Here is a 5,845-nt window from a genome sequence, read left to right as displayed (position 1 = left end):
TGCTTTGCTTAGAATGACCGTCACATGGGCAGGGGGTAAATTCTGGGGAGCATAATTTCATTGCAGGGGAAGCGACTAGATGGTGTATTATTCCTAGTCTGAGTCTGGTCAATACTAAGCTATGTGTTGGCTTTGTCACCTGGGTCAAATAATTTCGAAATTCCATCCTAGATTCAATTGATTGATAGAATATAAAAGTTGATTATTTCCATGCCCATCTCACACGAGTTTCTGTTTTAAATTTCAGAAAGAACGCATGAAATTTGGGGAGGAGATGGGCGGAGCAGGGTGTAGCCATAAAAAGTGAATGTTAACACGTGTGAGAGATTCTGTTTCCTGCAACGCGTAGCGCGGGTTGAATGAAGCGACTAACATAGCAGGTATGACGGGCACAAGCACGGTTGTTTTGTAACGCTAAAATGCAGCAAGAGGCCAAAAGTTTAATATTTACTGCACTAGCATGCAAGAAAGACTTAAAGATCGTAGTCTGCGATAAGCGTACAAATGGGTAAAAATAATATTTGTTAATAACCGTTCATAAGCGGGGTTACTATCGTTATGCTTAACAAGTTGTGATAATGCCTGGTAAAAAAACCCCTCCGAAGTCGGGTAGAATGGACTCCCTAAGATAATGGAAGTTTAGCTTGTTGCATAGATTGCCATAGGGATGCGTTTGATATATTTGGATAGCATTGAGATATGTCGTATGTAATAACATTTGGAATAAGATCGGTTGTGGCATAAATGATATGTTAAGATGTTGCTTTTTTTAAAAAAAACAGTTACAATTAATAATGTTACTACTCAAAATTAAAATATTGCTTGTAATTATTCACTTCCAGCTACCCCTGACGAAGGGCTGAACCGCAGCCCGAAATGCATTGGGTTTTAAAATGAAATAAAAGATTGCTGCTCTGAACAATTTGATGTATTTGGATCTTATTTTCAAAAGAGGTCCGGATGGACACATGGAAATATGAGAAGTTGCCAAAATACAGTATGAATATCGTGTGGATTGGTCAAAAGTGACAAGAACATAACGTTAAAAACGTCAAAAAAGTAATGAAGAAAAAGTGTAAATTGTGAAAAAAGTTGAAATGGTTGAAACTGACGTTGGATTAGGGTTTACGTAGTAATCGAAGCCCCCCGTTGGTTATTGCACCCTTGAAAAAATACAAAAAAATATGGAAAAAGTTTGAAGAACATCCACGAGTCCGCATGGAATATAACAACGTGTTCGGAGCCACAGTCTAAAAAAGTGGTGATCGCTAATATGGAAGTTTAAACAAGCATCGTAAATCCACATTGATCACAGACATTTTTTAAAGTGGTTTTCTTAAATAAATGTTATTAGATCAAACGCTATCTGTTATAAGCTTTATGTTGCACTGTGGGACATGTAGTTGTCGGTTCCAGCAGAGAACGCATGAAATTTGGGGAGGAGATGGGCGGAGCAGGGTGTAGCCATAAAAAGTGAATGTTAACACGTGTGAGAGATTCTTTTTCCTGCAACGCGTAGCGCGGGTTGAATGAAGCGACTAACATAGCAGGTATGACGGGCACAAGCACGGTTGTTTTGTAACGCTAAAATGCAGCAAGAGGCCAAAAGTTTAATATTTACTGCACTAGCATGCAAGAAAGACTTAAAGATCGTAGTCTGCGATAAGCGTACAAATGGGTAAAAATAATATTTGTTAATAACCGTTCATAAGCGGGGTTACTATCGTTATGCTTAACAAGTTGTGATAATGCCTGGTAAAAAAACCCCTCCGAAGTCGGGTAGAATGGACTCCCTAAGATAATGGAAGTTTAGCTTGTTGCATAGATTGCCATAGGGATGCGTTTGATATATTTGGATAGCATTGAGATATGTCGTATGTAATAACATTTGGAATAAGATCGGTTGTGGCATAAATGATATGTTAAGATGTTGCTTTTTTTAAAAAAAACAGTTACAATTAATAATGTTACTACTCAAAATTAAAATATTGCTTGTAATTATTCACTTCCAGCTACCCCTGACGAAGGGCTGAACCGCAGCCCGAAATGCATTGGGTTTTAAAATGAAATAAAAGATTGCTGCTCTGAACAATTTGATGTATTTGGATCTTATTTTCACAAGAGGTCCGGATGGACACATGGAAATATGAGAAGTTGCCAAAATACAGTATGAATATCGTGTGGATTGGTCAAAAGTGACAAGAACATAACGTTAAAAACGTCAAAAAAGTAATGAAGAAAAAGTGTAAATTGTGAAAAAAGTTGAAATGGTTGAAACTGACGTTGGATTTGGAATCCCTATCAGCAGTGCACCTGGGAGTGGAGTGTGTCTTTACGCACTCCCCTTATGTCTATACTTTAAATTTCAGAAAGGCATCCTTAATTAACCTGTTTAGTTAAGGTAATCACTTGTGCAGGGTTCAACTGGATTGGTAAATTAAACAGTTTACAATATGTATTATTGATGTATCGTAACCAAAGAATACACATTTTTTTATCCAGAAGTAAACAGTCCATAATAATAGATTTAGTAAAACTAGTCACATCTTTTACCTAAATGGACCTCCATAACAGCAACGGTCACAGGGTAACCCAGTCTGTTCGGTGAAGTAATCCTACTTCCTGGTGTAGTAATTCAGTAGAGGCTGAGGAAGGTAAACTTAAAAGACCTTTAAAAAAGACTTTTTCTTCACGCTGCAATACGTGACTACAATTATTGCCCCACACCCCTGCGGATCTAGCCTTGTAATTTGCTAGCATTTCCTCAATTGGGCGGTTACCTAATTTTAATGCAAATCTAAAAAAACCCTTATGCGTTCTTGTTCATCTTGGATCAGGCAATGGTTAATTCATATGACCAATTTCCACTACCTGAAAAAGTTACTCCCATGTAGCATAAAGTGTTAACAGTATATACAGGGGTATTATCAATATAGACAGTTTAGCATTTCTTTAATTTAGGCCTGCATACCATAGTATATGTATTTGTTTTGTTGATTACCACTTTCCTTACGTTGATAAAATCCCTAAAACTGTCAATTAATCACTGTAAGCCTACCGGAGTCCTTGAAAGCAATACAGTATTGTCTGCATATTGCAGCACTGGTAAAGCGCTACCAGAGATTTGTTGGGCATGGCCTTGAACCAGTTGCAAAAGTTTGTCCTCCTCGTTAATAAACAGTGAAAAGAGGAGTGGGGCGAGGACACAGCCCTGGCGAATGCCTCTTTTCACATTAAAATTTGGTGTGCATTTGTCTTGCTGCCCATTTTGCACCTCACTTCATAACATCTCTTAAAGCCTTGCAAGAAAACAAATAATTGGTTTGGGTGTGCCAAGGCTGAGACAAGTTGGCCAGAGGATTGAATGGTCAATGAGATCACATGCGCTGCTAAGGTCTGTGAAACATTAGTACAATCTCCCTTCTTTTGCACACGTGTATTTGCCTATTATTAATTCCAGATTAATACACTGCTCTATGGTCCCTACGTATTTTCTAAAACCATATTGTGCTGGGGAGAGTATCGCCTTTTCATTTGCTCAGTCTGCTAATCTCACTAAAAGAAATTTCTCATCACCTTAACTGAGGAGTCCATGAGTGATATGGGGCGGTCATTTTTTTGCTTCTGATTTATTGCCTATCTTGGAAATGGAATGATAACGGATTGGCCCCACGAAAGAGGGATATGCTCCGTCACAGCTGTATTAAATACCCTTGTGAGAATGGCCCCCATAAATCTATTGCAGATTTATAGACATAATCAGTCAGCTTTATATTTATTTATTTTATTTATTTATAAAGTTTTATATAGCACAAACGTGACCCACGAGGGTATCAGAGTGCTTTACAGTATACAGTATAAAAACATAAATGGATGAGGTGGGATACAAGCATTCGAATGTGCCATTTCATACAAAAGAGATATATAATATATGGAAAGGAAACATAGGGGACTGGCAATATGCAGGACATTGCACAATATACAGTTATTTAGTATTAGGTGATTGTGCTAACAAACAAACATATAATATACTCCTTTGATTCACAATGGGTATAAAGTATATAGATAATAAAGGGGACCCGAGGCCAACTAAGCTTTACACTACATAGAGTTATTGAGCATTAAGGGCTGTGGTACTAATCTTACATATAATAGTCTCGTACATTCCACCGGAGATAGGCAATGATATGCGGATCTTATAGGTGACTCAGTGTCAGCCTAGAATTAAGACTTAGGATATGAATTTGTTCATTAGTAGTATTTTTACTTCTTTTTTGAATGCGGTAAAGGAAGAGATTCCACGAACCACTGGAGGTAAGGAGTTCCAAATCTTTGGTGCAATCCCTGAGAATGCTCTGCAGCCAGTTCTCTTCTTATGAAAGGATTGAGGTTTCAGAAGGAAAGTACTCGCACTTCGAAGTTGTCTGCAACCTCCTGACCTTTCTAGCTTTAGAGCCAAGTAACTGGGCGTATTATTATGTATTGCTTTGTGGTCATGCAGGCCACTTTTAGGTGTACACTTGCTTCGTAAGGCAGCCAGTTCAGGGCTTTCAGGGTCGGAGAGATGTGACTATTTCTTTTGGTTCCTGATACCAGTCTAGCCGCAGCATTAAGTGATGCCCTCAGCGGAGCCAGCTTGTATTTGGGGAGACCACAGAGAGTGGTGCTTCCGTAGTCTAATCTTGGCAGCACTAAGGCTTGCACTGCCATTTTTAGATCGGCCTGAGGGAGGAAGGGTTTGAGTTTCCTTAGTATACTCAACTTGTGATTAGCCCCCTTGGTGGCATTAGAGATGTGCGACTGCATATTCAGATGTTTGTCTATGGTCATTCCTAGGGATTTTGCTGAGTCAATGATGAGGGAAACACAGTCAAACGAGGTTAGGTGTTTTAACAATAGGTCTTACTTAGGTGTGTGACTCGGTGGCGAGATGAGAATGAATTCCGTTTTTTGGTATCAGCATGAGGTGGTTGTTAGTGAGCCAGCTTTGAGTGTTCAGTAGAATAGTGTTGAGGGCAATGAAGTCTTCTGGGGTGGAGATTTTCAGATACAGCTGGGTGTCGTCCGCATACAGGTGATATTGAATGTTCGCTGATTTCAATGCGTTCGCCAAAGGCTCCATTAGGAGTTTGGAAAAAATAGGTGATAGGGCTGATCCTGAGGGACACCTAGGGGACCACAGAGGGTTGCGAGAGTGAATTATTCATCTTGAGTCTTTGTGTTCTGTTATTTAACCCCTTCAATGCTGGTGACGGAACCATTCCACCATCAGTCACGGTTGAGCTGTGCTGATGACGGAATGGTTCCGTCACGACCACACCCTGTTCTGCATTGTCCAGCACAGGGGAGGAATTCAATCAGCAGCCAAGGTGTTAAGAAGGAGGAGAACCATTGCAACACTGTGCCCGAGAGGCCCATCCTTTGTTCCAATAGGGACAAAAAGTTGTCATGCTTGACCGTATCAAAGGTGGAGGGCAGGTCAAGAATTAGACATGGCTCATTGTGGTCAAGCATTTTTAGTATGTCGTCCATAATGTGTGTGAGTGCAGATTCTGTGCTTTGACCTTGGCAGAAGCTGGATTGGTCACTGTCTAAGAGGTTGTAATTCTCAATATGGTTGCATAATTGAATTTGTACACATTTCTCCAACAGTTTCGCCAAAGTGGGGATGTTTGATATAGGGCGGTAGTTGTTGAGATCAGATGGGGTGGCGTCAGCTTTCTTTAGTATAGGTGTGACCTGCCCTATTTTTAGACAGTCCGGAATGGCACCTTGTCTCAGGGAGGCGTTTACAATTTTTGCCACAGTGGTGGGATAGATGTTTTTAGCATTTTGAACAGGGCAG

This window comes from Lissotriton vulgaris, unplaced genomic scaffold, assembly GCF_964263255.1.
Source record: "Lissotriton vulgaris unplaced genomic scaffold, aLisVul1.2 SCAFFOLD_327, whole genome shotgun sequence".
Lineage (NCBI taxonomy): Eukaryota > Metazoa > Chordata > Amphibia > Caudata > Salamandridae > Lissotriton > Lissotriton vulgaris.
This window is presented reverse-complemented; position numbering follows the sequence as displayed.